The sequence below is a fragment of the Stylophora pistillata genome, chromosome 10, assembly GCF_964205215.1.
Source record: "Stylophora pistillata chromosome 10, jaStyPist1.2, whole genome shotgun sequence".
In the NCBI taxonomy this organism is placed as follows: domain Eukaryota; kingdom Metazoa; phylum Cnidaria; class Anthozoa; order Scleractinia; family Pocilloporidae; genus Stylophora; species Stylophora pistillata.
The window spans coordinates 15,876,501-15,891,805 of record NC_142528.1 but is presented as its reverse complement, the minus strand read 5'-3'; the positions used below and the strand labels follow the sequence as shown (position 1 = coordinate 15,891,805).

Below are 15,305 nucleotides of genomic sequence, written 5' to 3'. Positions count from 1 at the left end.
CAATCCGATTGTAGTATTTTTCAATGTCGCACCAATCAGAGCGTTCTTGCCAATTTGTGGTTTGACAGGTCTTCAAATTTCAGCGAATCAACGCGTGACTCGGGGAGAGTGGTTCGCGAATTAAGGAAACGTATTGGTCGTGTTGGAAAAGCGGCGGAGTTGAGATCATTGTACGACTATGGTTATTCATCGTTATAAAGGAGACCGAGTGGAACACGAGAAAAATTTTGAATCAAATATTGCTTGAGATGTTGATGGGAGCAACTTCCGAATACTCGGCCGCTATTGACTGTTATGAATGGATTGCTCCCTCAGTCTCGATGTCGAAAAATAATCTTAAAAGAGAGGATATTTAACAAGTGATCCCGCATTCAAGCTTTACTGAAGTCGAAGAATGATAAAATGATATGGCCGTTAAACTGGTGCATCCACAGTCCCGCGCTCACGAATTCGAAGAATGATATAACGAGGGGGCAGTAATTCCGCGCTTTAGAAGTCGAAGAATAATTAAAGAAAAGGTGAGGTTTACCAAGTGTTAACGCAATCTCGGGTTTACTTTATTTCGTTTTCTCGACTGAGGGATATTTCATTGCTACACATGAATTCCATTTTTAATTTTGCTTTAAGAACGAGGTAAGAATGACATCTACAAGAATTGTGAGCTCATCTACCTAGTGTAATGGCTATCCTTTCGTGAGGACTTTATCGCTATGATCTGTCGGGATTACAAAGGTTGTCAGGGAATTTTTTCTACAAATTGCAAGCTAAAACGTGCATGTTTTGTGTACCGCTCCTTCACTTATAACGCACACACCGTCAGCTAAAGGCCTAACGCCAATTTAGCACCAGAGCGTGTTGTTTTGGAAGGGCTAGTTTTGCTGACTCTGGTAAAACTTGCGCAAGGTATTTGCATAAATTACATTTGATTGAAGATCTTGCTTTTTTGCCTTGTGGCTGCTCTCTTTGTAAAGGTTGAAAAGACCACTAAGTTATTTTTACTTTCTGTGTTGACCGCCATGTTAAATATCCATTACTTTGCTTCTTACAGTTCTCCGTGAATTAGATATTGCTTAAAACGAAACTTTCCCGCTACAATTGCGTGTCTACTTTTTATTCGCCAGTATGGACTAGACTTTCTCAGATTAAATGTCATTTTCCAGAAGACTACGTAAATTTTATGACATAATTCTGCCTCCCTGAAAAATATTTCAGAAGGAACATAATGGTACAGTCGGCCAATTTTCCACGCAAATCTCGCTTGCTTAGACGTTTTCTACCAATGAAATTCGCTTTTAGTTACCTTGGACTTTACCCCATTGAGTGTCAACTCTCTGTAAACAACCTGCATTTTATCAGGTATTTCACACGCACAAGGCAAAGTCCAGATTGGCAACAACCAATTAAGAAGCCCACATTGTTATGCCTTGAAAAACGATACTTTTTCTTCGTTCAGTCCATTTTCATTTGTCCGTAGAATGGAGACCGGAAAACATCTTTGTCCAGAGGCTGTTGGAGATAAAATACAGCTTTCCACTGCAAAATTCTCTGGAAGAATATTTTGAGACAACTATCTGTTACTTAACAAGAGGCTACAAGGAGCCTATATTCTGGCCGGATTTGCGGCTCAGCGGATTGAATTGAATTGGTTCGAATTGAAGGCGTCGCTGTTTTAGCAAAATCGTTGCAGAGTGCTTTTCATTATTTGTTAGTTCACATGATGAGTTATGGAGATTAAGACTTTGGAACAAGTTGATTTGTATGGGATTTTCTACAAGATATTCATAGAGATAGTTAAAAGTGAAAATATTAAATAAAAATGGCTTGTACCAGTGTGTACCGCAACTTCACAACTACTGCATGTCCAGCTTTTTCCAAGTTCTTCCCTGACTATCAAGACAAGAAGTAACATATTACTGGTTCTATGTTTCATGCTAAGCTGCATAAAGTATTAAAGAAACGTGTGAGTGTAAACAAAAACCACACGTATACAGAATAAAGTCATTTGCTGACGAGCTTGACTGAGCTGACCTTACCTCTGGCTGTTTTCCCACTCATCTTCCTTTTCTTTAGTGAACGATATAAACGAAATTTCGAAGAATCAGACGTAAATTTAGTAGTGTACAGGAAACTGTACAAGAGCTGAATATAGTTCATCGACAAATTTGGCGCGTTTTTCCCGGCGCTGAGTAACCACGCTTGAGTCGGCTTGACCCCACTTAGTCTTGACCCCAGGCTTCAAAACATTGCGTGACGACGGGTTCAAATAGTTCAGGTCGCTTCAACCATCTTTGAGCCTGGTGACGTGTATTAAGTATTCCCCTTGTTCTCTCGTCCAATGAGAGGTCGGATCGATTCCTGTATTTAGCCGGGGACTCTTTCCTTGCTAATTGCAGGAATCGATCCAGCTGAATAAGTGCAATATTAACCCTCACCCTAACCTCCGAAGTCGTGAACAACGTTCAATAACAATGACTTAAAAATAGCATTACTATTCCAAATTACACTCGACGTGTACCAACAACTTTTCATTTTTGAGAACCTATAGTTAGAGAAATGATATAGTCGCCTCTCGAGTTTCTGTTTTTTGGAAAGTTGTGGGTGAAGAATTATAAACCCATCCCTTCAAATCATTTTGGCAAGAAATAAGAAAATGTTTTCTTGACAAACTTTCAATTTACATCCTTTTTAAATTATGTAATTTTTCCTTTCTCTCTTTTTGTTTATTATCCTATATTTTATGCACTGTTTACTTACAAATTGGCCTAAACTGCTTTCATATGAATAATTTTGGTATATAACATGATACAATACTTTACTATGAGAAAAACATACTGGATTTTTGTTGTTACACACTGATCAATCCCCTCAGGTGTTACATTTCATTTATTGTTACAGGTCCTATGCTGGAACAAAGAGAGAACTAAAAAGCTGGTACTGTAAGAATTACAACCCTAGTGACAAGAAAAGAAAGATGCATTAATTTTTTAAAAATATAGGAACAAAGGCAACTACATTTGCAACAAATGAAAGCATTTTCACTTCCACGTATCATAAATTTAATGCATATCCTTAGAATTAACATTTCATTGACTACAGCCAGGATTGCAAGGTGTGTGGTTTTTCACAGAGAAACTGTGATTTTTTGTGTGCAGTGTATGCCTAATTTCATCATCAGTTCCTACTCCTATCTGTCCATATACTTCAGTGGTAATTGCAAAATATTGCCAATCATTTTTTTTTTCCATTTAGTGCTATCAAGATTGTACAACACCATTTGGAATATTAGGAAAAAGACTGCTATTGATTGTGTTGTTTACACTATTTTTCCAAACTAACTACGGTGTCATGTGCTATCTTTACAGTCTGAATAAAACCAGCAAGCACTAGGTTCCATATATAATGTCACTTCTATGCACTGCATAAATATAGATTGCCAATATTGATCCGTCCAGAAAAAAGTTTTCAGAATCTATATCAATATTTGTCTATTTCAGTCGTTGACATGACAGTTGAGAGTTCCTTGCTATATTTCATGCTATTATTATTTTACGATATTAGCATTAACTAGCTTGAAGTCTGACAAATCGAATATTGATCTCTATGAAAATTTGTCCAACTTTTTCTGTTCAAATCAAATCATTTTCAACTTCACTACTACTGACTACTGACCCTTACCAACAATTTCTAAAGTACCCAAGGCAGGTATGTAATAATAATTAGAAATTTAACAAAACAGTAAAGGAATGAATAGTAATGAATATCAGCAACCTATACAAATATTGATTCATTCATTAAAAAAAACCTATTGGGTTATATCAGTTTGCTTAATAATCCAGTTTTCATTAGTAATAAGCAGATGGGGAGGTTAACATCAACCAAGCATTTTAGCAGATGTAACAAATCAATGATGAATGACATTAATGAATAATCAATGAGTACTCATCAGGTAAAAACTGATTAGTCATTAACTAGTAGCTATAATCGATAGGTAATCGATGACTAATTGATGGGGAACAATTTTCTTGCCAATTGATTACTCATTGATGTCATCGATGAGTAATTGATGCATTCGATTACTCATCGATTATCTCATTATTATCCATTGATTAGTCACTGATTCCTCTAAACGTACAGTTTCCACCAATTGTTTTTTTTAAACTTATTTCCAGGGATACACATTTGCTAATACTTACAATAATTATCCTGCACATACAAGTGATGGTTTATTTTATCCTTATATAAATTTAGTATAATACCGAAGACCCATCAACGGTTTACATCACAAAATCACAACTGCCTATGGAGTCGGTGGGTCGGGAAAGAAAGCTGACAAATTGCGTATGTATATACCCTGCAGTGCGTTTGCTCTTGGTGTAAATTCTCTGAGGCTAACATTTGCGGTAGTCTGGAAAAGCCGGAATCCGGAATTCCGCCGGACTTCCGCCGGAATATTTCAACGTCTGTTTTTTTAATTCAAAACGACTCCGATGATTTTCTGAAGAGTGCACGAGCTCCGAATATACTCCGATGACTAACCAAAAACTATCCGAGGGTCTCCGAAGTTACCCGGAGATCCCCGAGGAACAATCGAACCCCCGGCTTCATTTGTTTTTTATCGACTTTTTTATTTCATCTTTTGTTTATTTTTAATTATTAACTTATCTATTTTTTAACGGCCTTGAAACTAAATAATAAACAGCAAATCATTCGTCAAATTATAGGTTAACATGGTCAGCGTCCCTTTAATCGATCTCGATTATTCATTAAAAGGGTACAAAGAAAATATAGCAATGCCTTAGTCAGTCTGCCATTTTTTCAATTTTAATTCCGGGAAAGCACTGCTTAACGAAAGCGATAAGCTCTTCCGTTAGAGACGGGCCTCCCTCAGTTCTCCTCAACAGACCTTGCAAGTGGCCTGTATGGAACCAGGGACGACGTGTGCACAGACATGCTTTGTTAATATGGTAGTATCTTCTTTGTGCTCCTCCTAACTTCCAACATTTTGTGCCATCTAAGTACAGATTTGGATACCAGTCCAGCTCTAAACGTCCAATGACTGCCATGCTATCAACAGGTTGAGAGTCTTTTTGAAAGCTTCCTTCAAATCCGTTACATTTTGAGATGTTTCCTTTTAGCTTCATTTAAAAGAAAGGATTAGAAGATTCAGGAATGATGGGTTTCGGCGGTAAAGGAAAACCTTGGGGCACGGATGGTTGGAGTGGACGCATACCGCTAAATGAATGCTGCTGCGTAGAAGACATCGCCGGCGACAGCCTTTGGCTAAATATAGATGTCGTTAATGACTGTGGTAACGGCCCTGGGTATCCAAAAGGATGATTTTGACCAACCCCTCCTATCCTTGGGTTTCACCCACGTGACCAATACCTTAGCAACGGTTAATATCCGCCATCTTGGTGTCCCTCGAGCGTAAACAAACCGTATCTAACGAAGAGTTCATGTGAGAAAGAAGGGATGGTTTTATGCATTATTGTTGGCTGTTCGAGCAAAAGTGGAAAGCATAAAGACTAAGGATTTTTTCGTATAATAATTTAATAATTTTATTATCTCTATAGCGCAAAATTCATTATATATATGATCTAATGCGCCATACCTAAGATCATCACAAATCAAGGGGAAGAACAGGAGGAACTAGAAGTTGTTGTATGGTTCGAGGCTTGCGGCTGTTGTAGATCCTCGATTTTTTGGTCGAGCTTTTCTTTGAGCTTCTTAGCCGATGAGAAATCGATGTCTTTAGCCCTCGCATACGGCACTTCATTGACCTATGTCGGCAAAATCCATGAGCATTTTACCTGAGTGCAAGTAAGCTTGGGGTGTCACGAAAACTCACACCCCGAAAACTCAGACCTCAGACCCCGAAAACTCAGACTCCTCGAAAATTCAAGAGATAAACTCGACTCATGATCACTCCTGGTAATCCCGCGTGTATTTTGACCTTTTGGGTCTTGATCCAACTGAAGCAGCAAAAGCAAGGCCGCAAGTTGCACGTTTCGCAAAATCGTCCGATGGTTGAGTATTAAAACATTTTAGAGTGACACAAGACTTCATTTAGCTTAGATTTACCTCCATTTTCCCCGTTAATTTTGAACTTTTCATTCACAGTTAACGGGATCAAATGCGCTCGCTCCAACATCAAAGTATTAAAATGTGGCGTGATTTTGACGAGCCGAAAGGGACGTTTGTTTACCTTTTTGTACTTCGTTGCACAGATCCTTGTCGCTCTGTTAAAATTCTTAAATATTTCGCGATAATAATGGATACAAACAGAGACTCGGCCCACCAGTCCCAAAACGAAGACAATTTTGCGACCCTTGGGCTAGAGTTCTTAAATGAGGCAGAAAGAGAAAAACAACGCGAAAGAAGACTCGGCATCAGCGCCGTCACGATTCGCTTCACTGAAGAATCACTCTTGATATTGTTGTCCGTCTTTCGCGTCGGATTTGTTGCATTGTTCCACCGGTTATTTTATAAAAAAAATTGGTTCATGCTTTATGCTATGCACTATCGAATTATGGAGCACTTCGAAAGCTTGGAGAATACTTCGAGGGACCTGAGTTTTCGGTGTCTGAGTTTTCGTGACACCCAGCGAGCTTGCCATGAATTCTAGTAGTTGCCTCAAACATAAATAAAACACTTGCGATATGTGAGCATGACTCAGCCAGTCCAGCTTTGGATCCCAAGCAATGGGCTGACAAAATAGTCCCATCGTTTTCGGAAATGACCCAAATGTTCACTAAAGGATCACTCATATACTGTGAATGCCAAACTCGTGCTCTCACGGCATACTTGCCGGCGATTACTTTGCCTACAACTGAGGTTACAAATCCCGACACCATTTGATTAAACGCCTCTAGACTCTTGAACGCCTTGAACTGCTTCTTGGTGTAGAAGCTGGTCTCAAGAACGAGGTAACTCAGCAAGTCCGACGCTTCCACAGGAGGCGAGCATTTTGGACTGAACTTCTCGGCTGGTATGCTTGCAGGGTCAACCCCAATGACCGAGATCTTTTGCAAACATCTTTCCTTCCAACTCTCTAAGCTTTCGGCATACTCAGAGAGCACTGGGATACCTTAAGATGAATGCCGGATACTTTTATCGCTTTTTTCTGTCTGGATATTCATGTAGTTGGCGAAATAATACGGCGATAAGAGAGAGGGCTTCACAATAGAAATCGACTAATTATTCATAAATTTGACACCCGAGGGACACCAACATGGCGGACACTAACTTCAGCAAAGCTTGTGACGTCACCTGAAACCCAACCATTGCTGTGGCCACGTGAGACACCTTGCTGGTCAAGGAAAAACTCTGATGCTGTGGCTGTAGATCTGATATTTTTATTCAAAATTCAAGTTATTAATTCAAGTTTAACTAAAAAATATAATTTCGCGATCAATTTTTAGACAATGGCGTCACTAACGTATTTTACTACATGTCAAGTCCTCACAAGGCCTGCGTTTTCGATCATTCTTTGTTCTTCGGACGAGGAAAAAGGAGTGGGATATCGGGGTGGTTAACTGTCCAACCGGAAACAAACTGATTTGAATTTACCCAAAATCCATGCACTTTTCACTTGGCTAAGACAAAATTCACCATAAAAAATTCTGTGTAACTAACATAAAAATAGATTCTTCAGCGTTTTCTTAATTCCTCATAGGTGTTGGACCATGTTCATGGGGATTCGATTGTTCCTCAGGCCGAATCCTCGAGTAACTTCGGCGTATATGCACAGCTCGTACACCACTCGGAAAATCTTCGGAGTTCTTTTAAATTAAAAACATGACTTGAAAAATTCGGGGATCTTCGGGTAACTTCGAAAACCTTCAGATAATCTTTGGTTAATCTTCGAGTATATTCGGAGCTCGTACGCTCTTCGGAAAGATAAGCTGGAAAACCTGCAAGGTTTGTTGAGGAGGAATGAGGGAGGCCTGTCTTTAACGGAAGAGCTTATCGCTTTCGTTAAGCAGTGCTTTCCCGGAATTGAAATTGTGTAAATGGCAGACTGACTAAGGCATTGCTATAATTTCTTTGTACCCTTTTAATAAATAGTCGAGATCGATTAAAGGGACGCTGACCATGTTAACCCATAATTTGACGAATGATTTGCTGTTTGAGATACAATGAAATATATGAATTTTATATATTTTGAATTGCGGTGTTGGATACATATGATGCACGATCCTCGCAGTAGATAGCGCAATTTAAGCAATAGCGAAAATCAGACCTGAAAAAAATCACGCCTGTACGGGATTCGAACCACTGACCTCTGCGATACTAGTGCAGCGCTCTACCAATTGAGCTAACAAGCCAACTGGGAGAAGGCCGTTAAGTTAATTCGTAATAAACCCGCACTCCGCACTCCGCACTCCGCACTCCGCACTCCGCACTCCGCACTCCGCACTCCGCACTCCGCACTCCGCACTCCGCACTCCGCACTCCGCACTCCGCACTCCGCACTCCCTGTTTTCGGAACAGCCACAAAATGCCGCGTTTGGACCTTAAAGGTGCTTACCATTTGGCCAAATAAATTCGGAAATTTCGGTTTGAAGTCAAATGGTAAGCTAATTTTCCGAAAATTCCTTTCGGAAATTGTGGAGTACCTTCAGAGGTACTCCCCTTTTTCCATTCGGAACGGAAGGTCATAAAATTCCGTTTCCAGGCCTCTCCGCTTGGGTTGCCTTCGTCCTGAAAGATGGCGTCAGTCTCTTCGCTGTACCAATGTGCAACACGTGTGTTTTCGTCAGCCACCATGGCTGATATGTTAATCCATCAGCACCACATTTCTACGTCCCAAGGTGGAAATGCTCGCTTTTTTCTCAAATGCATTTCGAGGGTACATACCGAATAATCAAACAAAGCAATACGAGTGGAGTTTCCGGTTGGAGCGGGACGAAACGCCTGATGGATAAATGGTAAGCTCAATCTCATCCGGTTGGTCCATGAATTCAGAAACTCCCTTACCTTTATGCCACGGTTACACCAATCGGATTTTTCTCACAAATGGTAAGCACCCTAAGTCTGAAGTGAAAATGTAAAACATTTTCGATAAACCGCACAAGAATGATAAAATAAAGGTAAACATGATGCTGATAGTCACCTATAAAGCAGCGTAAAGTATCTAACTAACAGTGTCATTTGTTCCTAAATGCAGTAAAATAAGTAAAAATGTATTTTATCACTGAGTTCTTCTCAGACGCCGGGTCTGTAAAGAATTGACTGCGTCGGTTTTGTTTTCCTCCGTCAGTCGGGCTTGTTTATATATTTAATATTACGTACCCTAGCCGAAAAAAAAAAGAAAACGAATTTCAATGCAGCATTTACCTTCGATAGCACCACTTGAAACTGGACCTTCCACTAAGACTTCGGCATCAAAATCAGAAAGCTCAACTAAAACGACAAACGTACAAATGTTTATTTCTAAACCATAGTCACTAACATTTTTCAGGTAATGGAATAAAAGTATAAAACAACTTACCGTTTCCGAATCCCATGGCTTCAGCTTCAGCTTCAGCTTCTTCACCTTTAACTGTTTCATTTTCAATTTCACTGTATTTGACTGGTTGAAAGAATGTAGTTATCCGCCGAGTTGTCGCCATAACTGTCGACCAGCTGAGAAAGCAGAGACGACCATGTGTTTCTTAATCTGTGAACGCCGGTCGCCGTTAGTGCGGAAAATTACTGCTTTGCGAGCAGAGGCGAACAGATCATAGTGGGGTACCCAAAAACAATTACATTTTTTTATTTCCCTGGAATTTATTTTAGTGGAAAAATTCCATGCACGCTTCATTAAAAAAATCAGCCAGGTAAAAAGTGATATACGATCCTGTCGATGTAAGAATTTCAGCCTCAAAGTTGTAAGCGTCAGGTCTGATAGGGGCTGATAGGGGGGTCCGAACTCGGCGGACCCTCCTCCTAGATCCACTACTGTTATTTAAACAGGGAGAATGTTCGGATTTAAATAATTACCGCCCTATTTCTACAATTCCTAATGTGACTAACGTCTTTGAAAGAATCGTATACAATCAATTTTACGAATACTTAACTAAAAAATAATCAAATTTCTTAGCTTGTAATCAGTCAGCGTTTCGTTCCCATCATTCCATTGCTACTGCCTTACTCGAAGCCACAGATGATTGGGCTTTTAATATCGATGAAGGTAATGCCGGTTAATGCAGTGATTTTTCTAGATCTGAAAAAAAGCTTTTGACACAATCGATCACTCTATATTGCTGTCTAAATTAAAAGCCTGTGATGTCGGAAGCAATTCGTCTAACTGGTTTAAATCCTGCTTGAACAATCGTAAGCAGGAATGCTTTGTAAATGGCTTTCTCTCGAATAGTCAACCTTTAACTTGTGGTATTCCTCAAGGTGCAATCCTCTCCTCTTTATACTCTATATAAATGATCTACCGAACTTTCTTGTTAATTCAAATCCCAGAATGTAAGCAGATGATACTCATTTGTCAGAAACGATGTCACCGCGTATCGAGAGGAAAACCATGAACGATGATCTAACTAAAATTACCGAATGGTTATCGGCAAATAGGCTCAGACATTCTTAGTAAGTCGCAGACTGAGTTTATGTTGATTGGTTCAAAGCAAAAGTTAAATAGTTTTAATAGAATCCCGTCTTTTACTATTGACAGTAATCCTATAGAACAAGTAGAATTTACGAAATCTCTTTGAGTATATATAGATAAAAACCTAACTTGGAACGTCTATATCAACATATTTCCAAAAAATTGCCTCCTGCATTGGCATCTTGAAGAGAAGCAGATCTTTTGTTCCTTTTGAAACGCTCTTATGCATCTATAATGCTTTAGTTCAACCTCATTTCGATCACTGTAGTGTCGTATGGGGGAATTGCAACAAATTTCTTTCCATTAAATTACAAAAATACAGAATCGCGCTGCACGTATTTTGACCTCTTCTTCATGTGATGCCAATGTGTATGATCTCTTTGTTAGACTAGGCTGGCAAAAACTTTATCTTCGACGAGAATTAAAAACAACCCCTATGGTCCATAAATCTCTTAATGGTCTCGCCCTTGATTATCTGAAATCAATGTTTACTGATCGGAGTGCAATATCGACCTACTCTCTTGGGAATTGTGAGGGCAAACTAGCTGTTCCATTCCCCAGCACCAATTTTTTAAAAAAACAGTTTCAGCTACAGTGGTGCGGTGATGTTGAATAGCTTACCTACCAATCTACGGCAAGCACAAACTCTTGCTAGTTTTAAATCCGGCGGCAGGGGTTTCCTTTTGATAATAAATGAGTTAACTAATCACATGGCATTCATGGCAAGCATGCACTTCGTTATTGTTTTTATTTTGTTGTTATTAAGTTCAATTAGTATTAGATTAGTATCTTTAACCATGTATACGTAATTGATGTAATTTTAGTATTTCATTGAAGTCCTGATGTTTTACCCGTGTATAAATGAAGCTAAATAAATAAATAAATAATGCAACCGCATCCTTTCTTTGCATCGCCACCGTATCAACCACTTACTTAACTAACAATCGACTCAACGAAATCGTACAAGCACGAGGAGCTCGATTAGAGATTCCAAGTTAACTCAAAGAAAACGTCGCTCTGAAAGTAACCACCTCACCCACTTGCTTCGGTTGTGCTCAGTTCTTCCGAGACCGCTATCGCGATAAGGACAGCTCAGTGCTTGGGTTTCCCGATGACAAATTCTGCAGCAAACAGCAGCTGTTTTCACGCTTACAAGGCCTGCTGAATTGTTCCCAAGAAAATCAACGAAGAAGAGTTTTGTAGTTGTTTTCTCTTCTCCACTCCTCTTTGCAGCAGTGAGAGAGAGAGAGAGTATACCATTGCAAACCACACTCTAACTGTCTACTTAGTACATTTTTACCAAAAACAGTAATTAAAAGACATTTTGGAGGACCTTAATATGTTATTGTTTCTAGGTATAGAGACTTGGGAACATCCTTTCTTAAAAAAAAAACTGGGAAAAGTTGCACAGAAACGAGGTCAAGAGGACCAAATGTTTTCATACTGTAAACAAAATACTGCAAAACTACTGTGTACCGAAGTGTACAAAAGGGGTCGACCGGAGGAAGACTTGAAGGTATCTTTCCATAAACTTCCACGACAAAAAGAAGAAGAAAGCACGTCTATACTGAAAACGAAAATCGAAGAAGTGAATAACAAAGAGGATGGAACAATCCAATTAGTAAACATTTCTGAACTGAAAAGAAAAAATGAGGGGCTGAAAAAAAAATTCAAGAACAAAAGGAGAATTCGAAAACGAACACTCTGGTAATTAAACTGCGTGAAGGGAAAGGAATACTTGTCAACTTGACGACAAGATACAACGACTTAAAAAAGAAATCTATCACCCTAAATCAGTTAAGAAATCGTCAATCAATGGCGTTTTACTCTGAATTACCTACCGGGTAAACTTTTTAATGCATTATACAATTTTTGTGACTTTGGTGGTGATAATATTTGTTATTGGCCGTCATCATCTACAACCCTAGGCCTGGACACAACTGTTCTTAGAGAAAATGACGAAAACTTAGAATCTTTTCTAATAACCTAATTAAGTTAACATTTTATATTTAAAAATAAGGAATGTACCAATGTGGCCTTCTCGAGAAATCATAAACAAGCACATGCCAGAGCAATAAAGAGTGAAAGTTTCTAAAGAAACTGTGGTGCTGCGTCGGTGGGAGTAACCCACAATAAGATAATCGGCACTCTTTTATCCCATGGGTATCAACGAACGCTCTTCATCCTACTAAGTATTCGTGTTTTCCTCGTAGCCATGTTCCCACCGATAGCGTAGCTCCACTTTCTGCATATAGACTCACACACAACCCACAATTCTTCCATTCGCTCTGGCGAAGGGCTAACGCTCGAAACGTCAGCTTTTTAACACGGTGGCCAATCTACAATTTCAACCTAGTTGATATAACCAAATTACATGCCAGAGCAGTTCAGAGAAATATTCACAAGATTTTACTAACGTTAATGCCAAATGCCTCGCTCGCTGATTAAATGGGCACTGCAAGTACATGTCGCAAAAGACAATAGCGTTCTAGGCGATGAAGGTTTTCTTCTCGCAAGAGAACTTCCCGGAATATCTTTGCTTAGTAAATGGGGACTATACAAGGCATTTGCCATCTTTTCTCTTCCTTATCGTTAGAGGTAGTTACTATTGTCCAAACTTCTTAGGAGAAACTGTAAATTGTAAAACATTTTAGTTCTGGCCTTTTTGACCTTGTTTCAGTGTAAATAACTCACCCCAGTTTTCATCGAGTTGCGGCCATTTGGAATAAGGTGTAGAAAGGAGAGAAATTATTTCTCTTTTGAATGTTTTAAAGGAAAATTGGTAAACAATTACGTAAGCACATACATTAAAATGTTTTAATGGCCGCAGTGGGTAGAGCCCGCACAACAGGCGTTCAGGCGTTTTAAATCATCTATTACGCTTAACTCATGGAGACGTTGTTATTCACTCCCATGCACTCTACCCTAAAGAACTGTTCATCGTTGATTTTTCTGCGACTAAGCATCAGGGTTGGTTCACCCGGTAACAACAAGCTAGATAAATTAAAAGGTTTGAACCCATGGGCAACATATGATCGTGTAGTCTGACCGTCCGGTTAAAGGTTGGCCTACTGAGATCGTACAAACAAGTTATTCACACATTTACTCCATTTGGTTAAGACCAAAAAGACTCCCGCGTTGGACACCCTGCGTTATCACGGCCACCATATACCATCCGTTGTTCAACGACAGCGCTAGAGACACTGCTTTGTTGGACTATCTATCAGCATCCTTGACTACTGTTGAGGGAGAATTCCCAGGTTGCGGGATTTTACTCTGCGGCGATTTCAATCGGCTAAAGTTGAATCGTTTAGCTGCACAATTCGGACTGCGGCAATTGGTCAACAAGCCCACTAGGGGTGATCAGATCCTGGACTTGGTCTTCACCAACCAACCAGATTTGTACGATATAAATTCCGTTCAGATCTACCGCCGTTTGGTTTATCGGAGCACAATGTTGTCTTCGTGCACCCAACAACTCGTGCTCCAAGGGAAGGCCCAAGTAGAAGAACCCTTTCCAAGCGGGACACTCGGGCCAGTCGTACGTCCGAGCTTTGGCGTTTCCTCGCGTCTATCGACTGGTCAGTGGTTAGCGAAGCATCTAACTGCGAGGCTAAATTGGCGCTGTTTACGGATTTCATCAAAACTGGTCTCGACCACTTAATGCCGGTTATACATGTCAGACGTCACCTGAATGATCCCCCGTGGGTTACTGAGCGGTTCAAGAACCTCATTAAGCTCCGTCAACACGCCTTCCACAATGGAGACATGGATCAATACCGGCGATATCGAAATGACGTCAACCGCACGCGTAGGTCACTTCGCAGTAAATACTATGCAAGCAAAGTGAATAATTTAAAGAACATCAAGCCCTCGCAGAGGTGGAGCGCAGTTAAACGAATCGCCGGTATGAATCCTGCGTCATCTTCTGAAAGTCTCCTTTCCAACCTTCAGCTCAGGGACAGTTTCGATCGCCTAAGTGACGTTGAACTAGCTAACGCCATCAACGCTGTGTTCTTAGAACCCATGAAGCATTACCAACCCCTATACGCTGTCCCTACTGTAGTGGAGGACTCCGATATGCCTTTCATTACGGAATTTGATGTCCTACACGCTCTAACCAATCTAAACCCGAGGAAGGCAGCTGGACCTGACGACATCGGTAACTGGCTTTTGAGGGAATATGCAGTGATTCTCGCACAGCCTATTACATCTATACTGACCGCGAGCTTTAGAGAACAAAGGCTTCCCGCCTCTTGGAAGCTTGCGGACGTGGTCCCTCTCCCCAAGCAAAAACCCGTGGTAGATGCTACTAAGCACCTGCGTCCTATCTCCTTGACGCCAGCTATCTCTAAGGTTGCGGAAGATTTTGTGGTACTCAGATACGTCAGTCCAGCGGTGTTGCAGATCATAGCCCCGAACCAATATGGCGGTATTCCAAGATCCTCCATCTTGTACGCTCTGATTTCCATGGTACATAACTGGTCACAAGCCACTGACGCCACAGGCGAAGCTGTTAGAGTGGTATTTTTCGACTATTGTAAGGCTTTTGATCTTATCGATCACAATTTGCTGGCCAGAAAGATCGAAGCCTTGGACATGCCACGGTGGGTTCGCGTCTGGGTGCTGGATTTTCTGTCAGACAGGAAACAACGTGTCAGGTTGTCATCAGACTGCAGGTCAGAGTGGGGCTCAGTCCCCGCCGGCG

At 40.4% G+C, this 15,305-nt stretch overlaps 2 pseudogenes across 1 annotated transcript in view; one reads left to right on the top strand and one right to left on the bottom strand.

Moving 5' to 3' along the window:
* Positions 1-15,305, bottom strand: part of LOC148721943 (uncharacterized) — a 547,091-nt pseudogene that overhangs the window by 9,760 nt on the left and 522,026 nt on the right. The gene's annotated exons all lie outside the window — the stretch shown is intronic.
* Positions 10,599-11,406, top strand: LOC148721965 (uncharacterized; annotated as a pseudogene).